The sequence below is a fragment of the Lactuca virosa genome, chromosome 2 (assembly GCF_052849685.1).
Source record: "Lactuca virosa cultivar CGN04683 chromosome 2, Lactuca_virosa_CGN04683_v6, whole genome shotgun sequence".
Lineage (NCBI taxonomy): Eukaryota > Viridiplantae > Streptophyta > Magnoliopsida > Asterales > Asteraceae > Lactuca > Lactuca virosa.
Window position 1 is genome coordinate 128,927,501 of NC_136427.1, and position 18,635 is coordinate 128,946,135.

The window sequence follows — 18,635 nt, forward strand, 5'->3', positions numbered from 1 at the left end:
TGACAGATTGATATCAGAGTTATAGACTATAGAGAACTTAGTATCTTCTTTTTAATAAAAATACAACTGTAGTCTATGGCTTGCTCTAGTACGTCTAGGTATATCCTTACTCTACAATAATTAAAACTAAAACTTTTTGACCCAAAAATTTTATAGGAATCTAATAAAATTAAATAAACTTAAACACAAGGATTTAAATCAAATACTCAATTAGGTTTCATAAGACATAGGTCATGCCACAATTAAACCTAGCTTGTGCACCTAAGTTTTATTTTGGTCGGGCCTCATGCATCATCCAACTTAAACCAAGTAGTTGATAAACTAAAATCTTGGTGATTTAAGAGACTTAAAATACGATCACAAATCAATAAATATAAATAATTAAAATGTTCTTTAATATGTGTATAAAATAGCGTAACATATTTGAGATACTAAAATACTTGAAAGTTCTTCGTTTAGATGGATGATTTATGGAGAGCAATCATGCCACCAGCAGACGAGCCTATGTTTCATGTGCTACCAGGAGACCTTTACTACCCAGACCATCCAGTCATGTACTAACCCATTCCCCTAGTTGAGATCGATCCTGAAGAAGATTCGGAGTAGGATCCAGATGAAGAAATGGAGGAGGAGCCTGAGAAGGACTCTAAAGAAGATATGGATGGGGATGACGTAGACGAAGTAATAATGGTGACCGATTAAGAATCATCCGCCTCACCTCCACCAACTCCCACTTGCTCTTTCCTTGGGTTCTCAAACCGTCATGCCAAAAGAAAAACTGCCAGGATTTCAATCCCAGACATGGAACCCTCTACTTTGAAGTTTAGCAGGAGATCCTCCTACACTCAAAGGGGGATACATCAACCTACTTGGGAAAGCAAGCGGGTAAACCAGTGAGCGAATGAAAGGCAGGCTGCAGGAACATTTAAGAATAGACAAGCATTGGGGGCTGCACCCCCACCAGATATAGACATTGATGATTTGTCCTTCCTGTTTGTTTAAAACACCCATTTACATAGACAACTATGTCATGTCAGTGACGAGTTGAGCACTATACAAGGACAAACATTGCAAATGAAAGGAGAAATGGCTTGGATGGATCAACGACAATATCAGTACTAGATCTTGCAAGACAATCTCCATCAAAGGATGGACTACCACCACATCAACTGGATGAATTACAATTCGAGAGTAACTGGTATGGAGACTCAAAACCAAATTGCCCTTTCATAGACAGTTTCAAGTCTAAGGTTCGAAGTTGGTTCATAGGTTCAACCTTTCATAATGCATTTCAAGCTAATGTCTAAGGACCCAAAAGGTCTTGGGGACCTAAATTATTCTAATTGATCACATGTATTATGTGACGAGCAATATGATGAGAATTGGTACATTGATAGTGGATGCTCGCATCACATGACTGGGCGAAAGGAGAATTTGAGAAATTTTCGAAAGCTGGACAATGCAGGAGTAGTAAATTTTGGCAATAACAACAAATGTAAAGTCAAGGGATATGGCAAAGTGACGAATGAAAAACTCACGGTGAAGAGTTGCGTATGTCAAAGGCTTAAAACATACTTTGATTAGTGTTTTGCAACTTGTTGTGGGCACTGATAATCAAGTTGTGTTTGATGAAGAAGACAATATTATCTCTAAAAAGGAAACAAAGGAGATTCTTGTTAAGTCGAAAAGAAAGGGAGACATGTTCACTCTCGATATAAAACATATTGTTGGAGTTCCCTCTATGTGTCTGTTGTCGAAAGCTTCCTCTGACCTCAGTTGGTTATGGCATCGTCGTCTATCCCATCTAAATTTCAAAAATCTTAATAATTTGGTTTTAAATGATCTTGTTCGAGGCTTACCTATCTTAAAACGGGATAACGATTCGTTGTGTGCTGCTTGTGAACAGGGAAAGCAACATCGACATGGTCATCCAATTGTTATCGATTCCAAAATCATCGAACCTTTGAAACTTCTTCACATTGATTTATGTGGACCTTCTACTATTGAGACTCTCAATAAGAAGAAGTACATATTAGTCATTGTTCATGATTTTTCAAGGTTTATTTGGGTTTTCTTTCTTCGACAGAAGTCTGAAACTGCTCAAGTGATGAGTGACTTCATCAAAAACATCGAGTTGAGTTTGAAGAATAAAGTTCGAAGGATTAAAAGTGACAATGGCTCAGAATTTAAGAACCGAATTCTTGATTCATTCGTGACTGAGTTGGGAATTTTCGCATAAATTTTCGTCTCCTTACACACCGCAACAAAATGGTGTTGTCGAAAGGAGGAATCGTTCTCTATGTGAAACTACACGAACCATGCTTACATATGCGAATTTGCCTCAATATCTTTGGGCAGAAGCTGCTTCGACTACTTGTTTCACACAAAATCATTATTTTATTCATCATCATTTCAACATCACACCTTATGAGATAATTAACAAAAGAAAGCCTAATGTTAATTTCTTTCATATTTTTGGGTGCAGGTGTTTCATAATGAATCTCAAGGACAATCTTTCTAAATTTCAGTCGAAAGCTGATGAAGGAATTTTCTTGGGATATTCACACAACTTTGTTGCAGATAGGGTGTTGAACAAATGAGCAAGAAAGATTGAACACACTTTCAATCTTACTTTCGATGACTACTACGTCAAGAGAGTCGAACACTCTTTCATACAAAAGCCTATCATTTCTGAAATAAATGAAGAATCTGAAATCATGAATTCTTATGATATTGATTATGATTTACTTTTTGGAATTCCAGATAGAGCGATTAATGTTGAAAATCATGCTAATGATAATCATGTTCCTGAAGCATCGAAGCATTATGATGATTCGACAGTTACAAGGGAAGAAGATGACACATATTCTACATCAACTTCAAGAGTGAATGTCGAACGAGTATCAGTTTCGATTAATGATCAAGTGGAGGGGTAGCACTTGTTGGATTAGTGTCTAAGTCCATAACTATATTTGGTATGTACTTGACCCGACCCGGCATGATCCATTTGGGTTGCATGGCATCATGCATTTGGATAGACTGAAATGAGAGAAATAACACTTAAGGTTTGGTAATATATTATAAGTTCTAATATATTAATAAGATTATTTAATTAGTATTGATCAAGAATTAATTTGGAATTAATTAAGTGATCAAAAGGAGACTAATTAAATATATGGGTTGATTGTGTAAATCATCCATACTTGTATAGTGGGCTAATGCTCCATGGATTATCAAGTTGGGCTAAAACCCATAGGATGCTCCATGGATGCTCCATGGTGTTTTTGTACCCATGGATCATGGAAATGAAAGGCCATGACAATTAGGGTTTACATGGTGTAACCCTAATTGTGACAAACTATATAAGCATCTTATTCTTGTCAAAATCGGTGACCATGAGGAAACCATATGAGACTATGAAGAAATGGTGAGGGCTAGCCGATTTCATGAAGTGTTCATTTCTCTCTAAGTTATTCCAAGTGCATTTGATGTTGTGTGAACCATTTGAGGTGTCACACTTGGGGCACTCGGCTCTTGAGCATCAAGGAATTAAGCTACATAAAAAGGTATGTCTTCTAACTTGATTTATTACCCAAGTATCAAAGATTGTATGCTAGATAGGGTAATACCTTGGAATATTCATATTTTCATGTATAATAGAGAAAACATAGATCCAAGGTGTTTAGGGTTGCATGTACACTTAGGAGTGTTAGAATGCTCAAACCCGATCAATGGTATCAGATCCAGGCTTGTTTTCTTGTTATACTTGCAAAATTGGCTGAAAAAATGAAGTTTGTTGCTGTCTGAACAGCAGACTCGCCGAGTCCATGAAGGGACTCGACGAGTCCAAGGCTAAATTCATCCAACTCGCCGATTTGGTTCATGCACTCGACGAGTTGGACCCCCAGACAGCATATCTTCGACTGTTTTTGCTGGAATTAGACTAGGAACATTACCCTAAGCTGTTTTTGCACTTATAAACTTGTTTTTGATGTGGTAATGTTCATGCTAATCCAATTTCAAAGATAATTGTCAATAGATTCATGTTTTATATTAGTTTTTATGGTTAGGCTAATTACATGAAAAAGTTTGATTAAATTATCTTGTTCTTAAGAGTTGCTTAGATTAATAGAAAGGTTATGTGAAATAGTAGTTTTTAATCCAAATTAATCTAAGAGTTGATTCTAAAATGTGTTTTTGTAACTTGTCCTCAAGTTAGATGAAAAGTCACATTTAAGATTCATATAACTCATAAATATTTCCATAGGTTATGAATAAAGAAAAGTCACATTCTTTAATGGTTAAAGTCTTCCATAACTTGTCCTCAAGTTATGGAACTTGAAGAGTTTTTTGTATTAAAACTACTTTAAATACATAAGTTATGTAATTGAATAGTTTTGAATAGTTTCAAAACTTGCCCTCAAGTTTTGGAATTTGAAAAGTTTTCTTTCATGAATACTTTAATTCCAAATTAAGCCCTTAGGATTTTAAAAGTTAAAATTCAACCCTTATACTTTATAATATTATAAGTTAATAATATATATATATATATATATAATATATATATATATATATATATATATATATATATATATATATATATATATATGTGTGTGTATAAGAGCAAGTCATCTTACCATTAGTAGGCCTCATTCACGAAGCCGGTCTATAAGGGGGGTATAAGGTTACTGCCTATAAAATGGCAGTTTAATGGGTGTCCACTCTCACTCACCGCTTCCTTGACTGGTGGAGGGTCGTTAGCCGAACGGGTAGGATAAGGACTATAATTCTCCCTTCATTAAAAGTATTAATGATAAATACTAAGTAACTAAACTCTTATTAATACCCAATCTTAGTTACTTAGGAAAATGTGAATAAGGTGCTAACCCATGAAATTACACTTTGCACTTTGCTTAAGTCGGTTAGTGGAGCGCGTGTGGTTAACCGGCACACTAGCTTGATTTAACAAGGTAGGCAAGGGGTTTCTTAAAGTTTATCATAGGCCGGTGGAGCATGTGTGGTTAACCGGCACATCGGTTGAGTAATAAACATTTAAGAGTACCAAGTAATTTTCATGGTTACTTCACACCTTGTTTTATGATCCTCGGCATCCCAGTCACAAAACTTGAAGGGCACAATCGAGATTGAAACATGCCATTGAAAAGTTCAATGAATCTCAAAAGATCTAGGAGTTTCAAATCCAATTAAAACCTAATAAATTATTTCGTTTTTCATGGTGGAAATTGGTGAATCGTCATTCACCTACCTTCAAATATTATATAGCTTGGATTACGACATCCCTATTCCAAGTTATAAAATATTGTGTTGGTTCCTAGCCTTAATATTTTATACTGGGTGTTATATTAAGGACTTTGAGTCAACTTTCTTGAATATCTCCCAAAAGATGTCTAGTTCAGACATCTATGATCTTCCAAAATCTCTTGGAACTTTACTTCCTCCACCTCCTCCAATTATTCTCCCTAACCCACAAGTTCAAGGTCACTCAAACCCTATTGGCAAGCAAGGTCTATGTGTGCTCACATCTTGGAGATGAAGTCACATATTGACAAGCCGGGAGAGTTGGGTGTCAAAGTCTTAAGAAAGTTGGATGTTCAATCACTTTCTAAGTCACATAGTAAGTTCTTTATGGACTACTATGTAAAGGACTATGACATGACCCTTAATGATCTTATCTATTTGCTTTGTGTTGCTTAATCAGCAATGATTTGGAGCACGGGCAGAGCAAATCTGATTAGTAGATCAACTTCCCAAACCTTCAATGGACATTGACAATGGTAACATTGGATACCCAGTAAAAGCTTTCTCTTCCCAATGGAAAGGGATCGTCCATAGTCAACTCGGTTGACCAAATGGTAAAGAGAATGGCTAATCCTGAGAGAGTCCTACCAAAGGGTCCATATGTGTCTATTGCCAAAGGAAGGGGCATTGATTGCGAAGCTGCCTATTTATCTGAAAGATCATAAGGTTGATCAAGTCAATAAGTTTGACCCAACTTCAGGTAAAGTCCACTATCTAACTCTGTTTAAGTTTCTATTCTAAGATTCTTGTTACATGATGTGACTGGGTCACATGTTGATGTTTTAAGAATCAAAGTAAAGTGAAGAAACTTAAAAGGAAGTGTATGCTGATTCTGATCACGAAGATGGATCTCGATTGCATGGTTTAGTGATCAGAATTTTGAGTTGTTACTTAGGAGTTATGATATACTGCTTAGGAATAGATAACAACAAGTTTTTCATATGCTTTTGCACTGTAAGGATAAGTTTTTCCGCAAAGTTTTAAAATTAAAAGGAAATTTTTGATTTTATTTATTCTAAGTATCCTTACAATGGCATTTGTGAAAAAATTGTTGCTTATATGATTCCATTGATAGCAATAATGGAAAATGGATTTGTTTCTTTCATTTGTGGTAGTGTCTAAATTTACCAAATAAGGAAAGATTCTCATCACCCAAGGTTTCAGTTGGATAGAAACTTGGAAATCATGCAAGTTGTATAGTATGATGAATGAGAATTTTCATCTTTGGAAAATTAAGACTAATTCCTTGTTCACATGTATATGTGAGTCAAGTGAAGGACTAAGGGATCAAGTCCACATTCTGGTGCACTGATCAAGTCCACCACAAAAGATCGGTAAGACTATTCGTCATGATTTACTAATGTTTAGTAAATATGGTTATACTTACAAGTTTAAGTATAATTCTGTAGCATTGGAAAAGTTTCGATGTATGGCAGAACGAATGAGAAGAATCAAGTTAGGCAGAAAGATAAAAGTTTCTCAAATCTAAAAAGATGGGAGAGTACTTTAGTATCAGGTTTTGTGATCATCTTAATGATTTAGAAATCATATCACAATTAGTCGTCTAAGGAAATCATAGTGCATTCTTATGGCTAAGAAGAGGAGTCATGAATTGTTGAAATGGTTAAATCAAGAAGATGAGTCATACTTCGTTCCAAAACAAGTCTTAGAGTCATACTCCAAGACTATAAGTTGGGTGACATATCTCAAAGAAAGGTTTAAAACACTTGTCAAATGTAAGAGTAAAAGTGTCCTACTCTTGTACATTTGAAATTGGGAAGTTGTGATGTTTTGGATAAAACAAAGACCAACTAAGGCTAATTGTGTGAAGTGTTTGTCTTGATAAAGAATCTGCACTATCTCTTGAATATTTGGCAAGAGAATCTTATATGTCAAGAGGACAGTGGGAGTCTTAAAGATCTTGAATAGTTTCAAGAACTAATCAAGAGTAAATTTATTGTTAATCACTAGCACACAACTAGAGGTTTATAACCTATTGTGTTGACATTTCTGTGCCCATTCCAGTAAAGTTGGCTATATATTTGAGTTCTACATGTTCTCAATTGTCTGCATAACTACTTGGAAGCAATGGCAGGCCCTTGTGCTGCCAGGTGGCAAGAAGTTAAGATTGCACAAGTTCAATCCATATGAGTTTGGATTTGTCACTAACCTAGTCTTTTGATTGTGGTCTTGACAAATTCACGTGGATAAGAACACATACACCATAAAATCTAAGGGTCATAAGGTTTCTCTCCGATTCATGAAAATGATGGTGAGGAAACACTTCCACCAAGTAGATTTTAAGTAAGATAGCAATTGTGATCTTTGCATTCTCAAAGTCGTTAGTGGAGCTTGCGTGGTTAACCGGCACACTAACATGGACTTATGAGAAATGGCAAAAGTCTAAACAATCGAGACTATGATTACGACATCCCTTTTCATAGTTCTAAAATTGTTTAGACACACCTGTGAGCTATCTAAGATAAGGTGTATGATTTTGATAAAGTCTTATCAAAGCAATCTCGTATCAGAAATCTGAACTTTGGTAAGAAAGTCAATAAAGTATTGATTTCTAGAAGTCCAGCTAATTTCTAGATACCTGTCAAAGCTAGTGGGAGCATGATAATTATGACAAGTATTGCAAGTTAGCAATGTTAATTATAGAAAACAAAAGTTTCAATTGGGAAAAAGTTGTTTTGCTATAATTAAGGGAGAGGAAATTATACTTCATTTCAATTCTAAAAGCTTAGATTGAGGTTTTAATCATCTTTAGTCAAGGATATATATGAATTTTGTGTTGGAATGGCTCAACATAGGGAAATTCTATATATGGGTCCATTATTTGCGTTCTAAAATTCGATTATGATTACGGCATCCCTTTTCATAATCTGAATTATGTGAACTTGGCAAATAGACATAGAAATATTATAGCAAAAAGACTGGTCTAGTATCATGTCTTTATGTGAGACATCATGAATCATGTCCCATATGCTTCGGATATAGGATCGATTGCATGTGCTATAATATTCAACCTTTCTAAATTTTCAAAATGCTCTGGGCATTAAGGGGAAAAAATCTAGAATTGGATATGACTAAAATGATTAAGCAATTGTCGAGAATAATCTAAGGTTTACCAAAGATTGGTTGCTCAGGGACAGTTGGAAGTATAGTGTTAAATTTTAGAAGGACCATATTGATATACTCTGAAAGGAGGCAACTCTTGTTCAGAATGACAGTCAAAATGGGAATATGCAAATGTTTCATAGTTGGAAGTTATTCAATCAGTGTGAGATTAGAAAAAAAAACTTATTGCAAGAAGGATGTTTCCATGGAGCTGATCTCCATTGGAATACTTTGTAGTATCTGTTAACAAGTCTTTGTGACTTTGTGCATAATCATTACAAGAGGATCAATGCATATAAGTTTAAAATCTAACAGATTTCGGTAAATGATAGGAATTTGGAATTCTTACATTTTCGATAAGGATTTGGGATTGTGAAAAGAGAATCATTGAAATTATGTTTAATCGATCTAGTTCACAAAGTAAAGATCATAGACAAACATAGAGTGCTTACTTGGTGTATGGCAAAACTATTGTTTAGAAAAAAAATAGTGTACATGCTTGGATCATGGGACAACTAGTCTTTTTAATTCAAGTATAAAGTTGATAAAACCGAAACAATGAATAATGAGTAATCAGTATGGTTATAAATAAAAAGTGTTCTATTTATATTCATAGGTTTTGATACCATACTAGATTCAATTATTCTTGTGTTTCATTTTTGCATGTTTTGACTTCCAGAATAAACTAGGTCATTCTTCCCAAATGACTAAGTTATTCAAACCATCCACATTCGGTCATATGTTGGAAGTAGATATGAATCAAGACTGTCATGAGTTGGCTTGTAGATACCAAAGAGGTACTACAACACTCATGAGTGCTCATAAGTTCTGAGTATTGGATTCAACCCGCGCTCATTTGAATCACTTCATGGATTTTATCACGAGTGATCATGAGACGATAATATATTATATTCTTCAAACCTAGAGATATGAGTTGTTACTATGAGTTGGTTGTACATTGATTGCACGAAAACGCATTGGTAACTCGATGTTATAAAACGTGCCTTTGTGTATGATTCAACAAGTAGTAGAACAAGCCATATGAGTCGAAGTTTATCCATTCCTTTTACCTTCGGGATAAAAGCGATATCTATGGGCCCCTCGATGATTTAGTGATGACAAATGTAAGTGCTCGGCCGGGCCTGGACTGATTTGATTTGTTCAATTAGTCAGTCGTCATAAATCGGAAATCGGGAAACAACAAATGGACAGAGAGAATGATTTATAATCCATGTCTCAGTCCATATGATATCTAGAATGGAGGAATATATGATCCCTTATCTAATGGACAAGTCATTGACAAGATCAGAGTTCAGTTTCAACGTTAGAGTTCGACAGCGGCTTAAAGAGCTACGATTTCCAGTCGGTTCTTGAAGTCATAATCAATAATAGTTTTAGACTTATCCAAGTGGGAGACTGTTGGATTAGTGTCTAAGTCCATAACTATATTTGGTATGTACTTGACCCGACCCGGCATGGTCCATTTGGGTTGCATGGCATCATGCATTTGGATAGACTGAAATGAGAGAAATAACACTTAAGGTTTGGTAATATATTATAAGTTCTAATATATTAATAAGATTATTTAATTAGTATTTGTGACAACCCGAAACTTTGTCCGTTTCCGTTACGCGATTTCCGTTAATAAAATTTCGAATTCATTAACTTTTCCGTCAAACTTCTTGGTTTAGAAAATAATCTAGTTATATATAATTAAATTATTTACGAGTCAAAACCAAAAATCGCGCGGAAACCTTAATATCTCGAAAAAACAATCAAATCCGGCCTAAGTGAGTTTACGACCATAAACTCGTTTACGGCCGTATACCTGTTTACGGCCAGCAAAGAGTGGACCCCCCACCACCGACCACAAAACCCCTATAAATACGAGACCTCCACCTTCATTTGAACATTTCTGGCCGAAAACTCTCTCCTTCTCTCTCTAAGAACCTTGACCGTAAACACCTAAAAACACCTTCAAACTTCGGGAAACATCGAGAAACACCGTTTGGAGCCACTTCGGAACGTCTGGAGCACTTATCTCTTCGAAAACAGCACCATTGATCTTGAGTTTACGGTCCACCTTCAAACACCGTAAACCCTGTTCTTGAGTTTACGGTCCAAGCCTTTAAAGACTGTAAACCCTGTTCTTGAGTTTACGGCCGTAAACTCACCAAGCCTTCAGAAACCGTAAACTGTTTGTCGACCGTAAATCCTTGTTCACGGCCGTAAACACCTTTCTAAGTGGTACCTTTGGCTGAAAACCCACTTTCCTCGATTCGATCAAGTCCCGGTAACATTCCTCAACCGAATACAAGTGTTTCTCTAACACGTTATCTAACGAAATCGCTAATTTAGATACATATATGTATTTATTTGATAATAGGATTCCGTTAAGTGTCACGTGCAACAACTCGAGGATCTTCATTTCAGTCAGCATATATTATTTTGTTTAAGATAATTATATTTTCAGGGGGGAATACAAGCAAAAGTACAAGGAAACTTGTGCTCAGAATATATTATTTTGTTTAAGATAATTATATTTTCAGTATGCTTTTAACACGGAAAACAGTTTTACCACACGATTAAGAAATCAACTCGTAGAAATAGTTTTCAAAACTAGAACAATGAACTTGTGAATCATATAGTAAAATGTATTATTTTATAAAGGATTCATGCAAATCATAAACAGGATTTTCGGTATTATTACTTGTAAATTTGTTAGGCTATGTTTGAGACACGTCCTTGGTAACACTCACCACAAGAAACAGAGTGGAGGACTAGCACTCGTGACCAGAATCTCTTGTAGGGAGAGCGTGACTGTTGTGTATAGATCTATACGGGACTGACAATCCCGCACCTCACTGCTAGCTACAGTTGGACCGGCAGGTCTGCGGGTGACAAAGTAATTAAGGATATCGGCCGTTGCGGGCCATATCCAGTCAGTTATGGTTATGAAACTCACAACCTAGATAACTGGAATTTACTTTTGTAATAATGAATCAAGTGAACTAACCTCAAAGTAATGACCGATAGATTACTGGAGGGTATTAATAATATCTTCAGGACTTAGTTCATCACGGTTTTCTTTTATTTAGTTTTTAAGACTAATATATCTCTGGGTGTAACCAGGGTCTTTAAAAGAAAACTGTTTTTATATATATACACGAGTATGGTAGATACTTGCAAACCTCAGTTTAAAACGGATAATCAACCAACCACCTTTAGGGAAAATATAGGATTTTCCCGGGATAAACCGGCCATTCAAAACGAATTGTTTTACAACCAACGGATATTCATATTCATTCCACGACTCATTGGATTGTACATATCCTGTACGAACCTGGAAGTCGTGGAAGGAACGGGTTTTCAAACGCGTTTTTCATAAGAAAATATAGGATTTTCTTGAGGAACACTTTTCAAAAGGATTTCAAAGAACATTTTTCCTCCAAAACTAAATGCTTATGAACTCACCAGCTTTATGCTGATATATTTTCAAAACTGCTTGTATTCTCAGGGATTTAGTAGACAGGTACCTTCAGGCTTTTGGAGAAGTCGGCGCGTTAGAGTCACGTCTTTCCATTTTACTTTTGATATGAACAAAACTATGTATTAAGACAATGTAAACCTTTTTCATATATGTATTCAATGTTTGGTTGTGTTTACTATGCTTGCTATGATACAACTGTTGTGATACTACGCATGACGTCAACCACCCCCGAACGTTTCCGTCGTTCCGGTTCAGGGGTGTGACAGTATTGATCAAGAATTAATTTGAATTAATTAAGTGATCAAAAGGAGACTAATTAAATATATGTGTTGATTGTGTAAATCATCCATACTTGTATAGTGGGCTAATGCTCCATGGATTATCAAGTTGGGCTAAAACCCATAGGATGCTCCATGGATGCTCCATGGTGTTTTTGTACCCATGGATCATGGAAATGAAAGGCCATGACAATTAGGGTTTACATGGTGTAACCCTAATTGTGACAAACTATATAAGCATCTTATTCTTGTCAAAATCGGTGACCATGAGGAAACCATATGAGACTATGAAGAAATGGTGAGAGCTAGCCGATTTCATGAAGTGTTCATTTCTCTCTAAGTTATTCCAAGTGCATTTGATGTTGTGTGAACCATTTGAGGTATCACACTTGGGGCACTCGGCTCTTGAGCATCAAGGAATCAAGCTACATAAAAAGGTATGTCTTCTAACTTGTTTTATTACCCAAGTATCAAAGATTGTATGCTAGATAGGGTAATACCTTGGAATATTCATATTTGCATGTATAATAAAGAAAACATAGATCCAAGGTATTTAGGGTTGCATGTACACTTAGGAGTGTTAGAATGCTCAAAACCCATCAACACTTGCGTTCGACATTACATGATGACAATCAAGATTTGACTGTTGAAGGGGAGCATGTGCAAACAACAGCTCAAGTTGAGGGGGAGCATATGTTAGACAATGTTGATGTCGAAGGGAAGCATCAGAACTCAAATCCATTGGTTGAGGGGGAGCCAAGTGGATCAAATCCTGATAATATAAATGATCAAACTAATAAGTTTCATGATGTCACTGACAATATTTCAAATGCATGAGAAGGTTCAGAAGCAGATGAAATTTTCGAAGATGCACCTTTAGATTTTGATCCATTTAACCACTGATGGATAAACGGACACAAAATCATCCAAAGGAACATGTTCTTGGTGATCCACATTCTGGAGTCTTAACACCAGCACAGATTCGAGCTAAAAATGAAGTGTTGAATGTTCATCAAGAATATTGTATGTTTAATGTGTTCATTTCGAAACTAGAACTAAAAACAATAAAGGTTGCATTAGAACACTCATATTGGGTTGTTGCAATGTAATCTGAACTGGCTAAATTTAAACGAAACAAAGTTTGGAGGTTAATTCCTAAACCAAAGGATGTTTCGTTAATTGGTTTAAAATGGATTTTCAAAAATAAAACTGATAAAGAAGGAAATATGATTCGAAATAAAGCAAGACTAGTCGTTGAGGGTTACTCTCAACAAGAAGGTATCAATTACGAGGAAACCTTTGCCCCTGTTGCACGACTCAAGGCAGTTCGAATTTTTCTTGCTTATGCAGCGCATAATGATTTTGTTGTTTATCAAATGGATGTCAAGTGTGCTTTCCTCAACAGAGTTTTGGAGGAAACGGTCTATGTCGAACAACCGCCTGGTTTCGTCAATGATAAGTATCATGATCACTGTTATATTCTAAATAAGGTAGTATATGAGTTGAAACAAGCACCTCGTTCCTGGTATGCAACACTGACCAATTTTTGAAAATTGCTAAATTTAAACAAGGATTAGTTGATCCCACTTTATTTCGAAAGAAAGTAGGGGATCACCTAATGCTTGTTCAAATTTATGTTGATGATATAATTTTTGGTTCGATTGACCCTTTGTTATCTAAGGAATTTGAGGAGCTTATGAAAAGTCAGTTCGAAATGAGTATGATGGGGAAAAGTAATAATTTTCTAGGTTTACATATTCGTCAAAGCAAGGAAGGCATCTTTATTAATCAGGAAAAATATACGCGTAACCTGCTTGAAAGATTTGGAATAACGAATAACACTAAAGTGAAAGTGTCGATGGTTGTTGGCACTCGCTTGAATCCTTCGCTGGATAAGCCTGTTGAGGACTTAACGACATATCGAAGCATGATAGGTTCGCTCTTGTATTTAACCGCAAGTCGACCTGGTATTATGTTTGTTGTATGTAATTGTGCTAGGTACCAATCGAACCCAAGAGAACCCCATCTCAATGTTGTAAAGCACATTTTTCGCTATCTCAAAGGAACAGTTTCGTTGGGCTTATGGTATCCATCGAAGACATGATTCTTTATACAAGCATTCTCAGATGCAGATCTAGGTGGCTGTCAACTTGATTGAAAGAGCACAACAGACGAATGTCAATTTTTGGATGGAAAGCTAGTGAGATGGCAATCGAAGAAACAAACGTGTGTTTCGATTTCTATTGCATAAGAAGAGTATGTGGATGTTGCAGCTTGCACATCAAAAGTAATTTGGATACAAAGCCAACTGCGCAATTATGTAATCAATATGAAGAAAATTCCTTTGTATTGTGACTCGCAGAGTGCTATTCGTATCTGCCATAATCCGGTCCAACATTCGAAAACTAAACACATTCCTCTTCGATATCACTTCATAAAGGACCATGTAGAAGACGGGAACATTGAGGTCTATTTTGTGAAAACAACGGATCAACTTGCAGATATTTTTACAAAACCTTTAGATGAGAAGTCATTCTTAAGGATTTTGAATGGATTGGGGATAATCGAAGCAAGTTTTGTTCTAGGTTCTTCTTGATCAAAAAGGTGTCTATTCATTGGTGTTTTTCTGAATCATTCAGAGGTTACTGTTACAGTTCAGTGTTCGCATGCGTTCGCATTCGACTTTCTTCTGAATCGTTCCACTCTCAGTTCGCTTTGTGGGGGAGAAAGTTGTTCGATGAGAAACATCATTGGGGTTGCTACTTAACATGTAGAACATCACTTGGTAACATTTTACAAGTTTTTTTTTGTTTGTTCTATTTTAAATATCAAAAATCCAAAAAGATTTTCTTATTTTCTTATTTTTTTTTTCAAAAACAAAAATCCAAAAAGATTTTCTTATTTTTTTAAGTTTATTTCCAAAAACAAAAACTCAAAAATATTTTCTTGTTTTTATTTCATATTTTGTTTGACAATTTATGTCTCATTGTAACAATGTACTCCTGAGGTGCATGTTTAACGATCATATCTATCTAAGGGACATGTATTCATTCGAACTGATGTACTAGTTAAGTTTCCCTAGAAGCATCATGTTTTATGTTGACCTTAAGCCTCATAGACGTTATGTGTTCGAACCCTCAATGGAACTCTCACTATGAAAGTTCCTTCCCAATTAGGCTATATTCACATTAGTCGAAGAGCTACCTTTCTCTTCTCATATTGAATAAAGAGATTTCTGCAAAGTCCATATATTTTGCAGAGGTACAATGAGTTCTTAAACACAATATTTTCACCAAAATTTCTTTCATGATCACACGCTTCACTGCATATCCTCGACATCTTTGGTCGAAACGTACCGGAATGTAGATATTGCAACACTCTGTGTTTATGATCCTGAGTCATTCTTCCATGATGATGGTGAAACACAAAAATCCTAACTAATCAAGGAATTGACAGTGAACATTTTTGTTCAAGATTTTAACGAAACACTTGTTTTCGTACCTTTTTGATATTCACAATCATATTCCAATTCGACTTACATGATCTTAATAAAATGTTCTAAAACCAAGACTTTTTTACCCAACAAGATCCAGTTCTTTATTTTATTTTTTTGGAATGTGATTTCCGTCTTAATATCTTTCTGATTTCTTGTTCTTTCAAATCATATCCAACTATACTTATTCTTTCAAATCATATCCAACCATACTTGTTCTTGACTACACTGATCATCTAAGTAATTTTGTTCAATTAAATCACACTTATTTTAAGTTGTGATGGTGAGCAAAATTGATCCTACCTATCGAAACCAATGAAAAAGAAGTCATTCAATGCTCATCAATGAGTATTCGATTGTAGTTCACAGGAAACCACATAAGCAGTTCGTCATCTCTCTTGATATCCAACTGCTTTCATATCAAATGTTATTTGATATCAAAAAATCCACATTTTTTTACTTTGCTTCTCACTCATTCTTTGGTACATAATTGCATTGGAATCCTTGGGGTTTTGGGTAATACCAAATCGAAACCAAGATTTCGCAAATTCGGGCATATGATTTTGCTTTCAAGTCCCAAAAGTGAACGAGCCTACCCTCAATGCGAAGGAATGATGTTCTCTTGGTATCGAAACAATACAAAGTACTTGATCACAGTTCGAAATAAGTGGCGGTTCTTATCCGGTTGGGAACAACGAAAGATTTGGCGGACTTGACGGTTCAGAATCTTCACAGGATTTGAGGAAAACGTGATGATCACTTTTATGACGTGGCTTGTTTTACGGTGACCGGTTAAGTAACCAACGCAAATACATGGCAGTTTATTATTGGTTATGGTTTAAATTAAAAAATATTGTCGATTATAAAAGGAAATTGGTGGTATCATTCTCAGACTTTATGCTCTCAGAACAAATTTCCTAAAATCACCAACTGTTCAACGTTTCCAACAATCCTTGCAATCACACCAATGGATGCTCCTCAAACCAATGTTGATCCCACAAACACCATTGATGAAGAAGAAATCTCACAACCCCTGATGAAGATTCAAAACACGAATCTTCTTTTGCTTCCAACGGTTGATCAATATCCAGAACAATTACAGATGTTGATTCTAGCCCTAAATCACTCTGTTCTATCCACAATGTTATCTTCTTCATTTGCAGTTCAAATGTCTTGGATTTATCTTGTTAGTTCTACAGCGGTGTTAAACAAAACCACAAAGGTTGTCACGTTTCAACTAGCGAATTCCAATATGAGAAAGCTTACGAGGAAGCAGTTTGACCAAATTATGAAGTTGCTTGTTTCAGGTACTTTTTATAAAGCTACTAATGATCAAGTTCTTTACATGATCAATGAGATGGGGGCATCAACCAGTTCAGACTGGAAAAAATCTCTTTAAAAAGTTGAGTCTTTCCTCTGTATGGAGTTTTCTTTTTGGGATTGTATTACGGTGCTTCACCGGCCGAAGTTCAAGATTAGATAAAGCCAAATTGGATATCTATTTTATTCTTGTTGGATTGTACTATGGTCTGGATATCGATTATGCTACACATCTATGGGAAGAATTTGGCATAGAAATTACTCACACCAATTTGACAAACAGTGTTTCATGTGCTCGCTACTGGAGTTTGATCCCGAAAGAGGTTTACCAACAAGAAGGGATTTTGGTTCCTTTTGGTGTCGAAATGGATGAATTTTCGATGATGGCTGCTCCACAGCTTGTTGTTCATGATCCGGGAATATTTCATAGTGTTGCTCGTATTCCAGATGCGATGTTAAGGCGTATTGATCCGCAAAATCCAATTCTTGTTTAGTACTTGGCATCAATTGATTCTAATATTTCTATTGGTGTTCTTTCGTCGAAAGGGGTTGAGGGTTATTCGAAAGCTGCGAAAGTGCCAAAGAAGAAGAAGCAGACTGAGAAACCACCAACTGGGGTGGAGGAGGTTTCTAAAGAAATTATACCTTCAAAAACTGGTATTCTCAAGCGTACCAAGAAACCAGCCAAGAGGCCTCGTGATTCTCCTGTCAGACCATCTATACAAGAACCAGAAATCGAGACAACTGAGCAAACACAGGTTGATTCTTCACTTACTCATTCTTCTCAGAAGGGTATCAAGAAGATTAGAAAGCCTCAATTCAACAGAATAGGTGTGTTGTTTAGAGAAGTTCATGTTCCTGTTTCTCCATCCTCGAAGAAACGAAAAGCATTCGATATGGCTCAGAAATTGCAACAAAAGAAAAGAAAGCATCAAGATCCACTTGATCAAGTCACTGTCGAAACTGAGAATCACAGTGATAGTGGGGATAATTGACATGATGATTTTGGACTTGGGTCACCTCGAAGGTATTCTCCTCTCATGTCGAATTTCTAGAAGACAGGAGATCTTGATGTCACTATAAATGTATCTAATACTGATACAGACATTAATTCGAATAATCCAACATATACATCCATCCATGAGAATACTACGGTCATACCACCCGAGGTTTCGCATACTGATTCCTATATGGAGGAGGTTCGAACTCCAGACATCCCTGTGGACTTATCTGATAAGGGCGCAAATGTCAATATGGGTGAAGGGGAAAGAAGCCTCTGTTACTTCTACTCTTGAACCTCAACCATTTTCTCTTCTACCATCGAATCTTTTACATTCGAAACAGTTACTTCCTTACCATCACTTTCATCACCCATCCCAACTTCACTACTAGTTTGAACCATTTCACCAACATACTCCACGATTATACATGAACCCATTACTACTCTTTTATCCTCTCAATCCACTGAAGCTGAGAGAATAGTTCAAGAAGATGAACCAAATGATGATGAGATCATGGTGTCTTTTGCGGATTTACAATTCGAACCAGGTGAGGATAATGTACCTGATAACATGATCATGTCAGGTAAACAATTCAAAATCCTCAACAACAA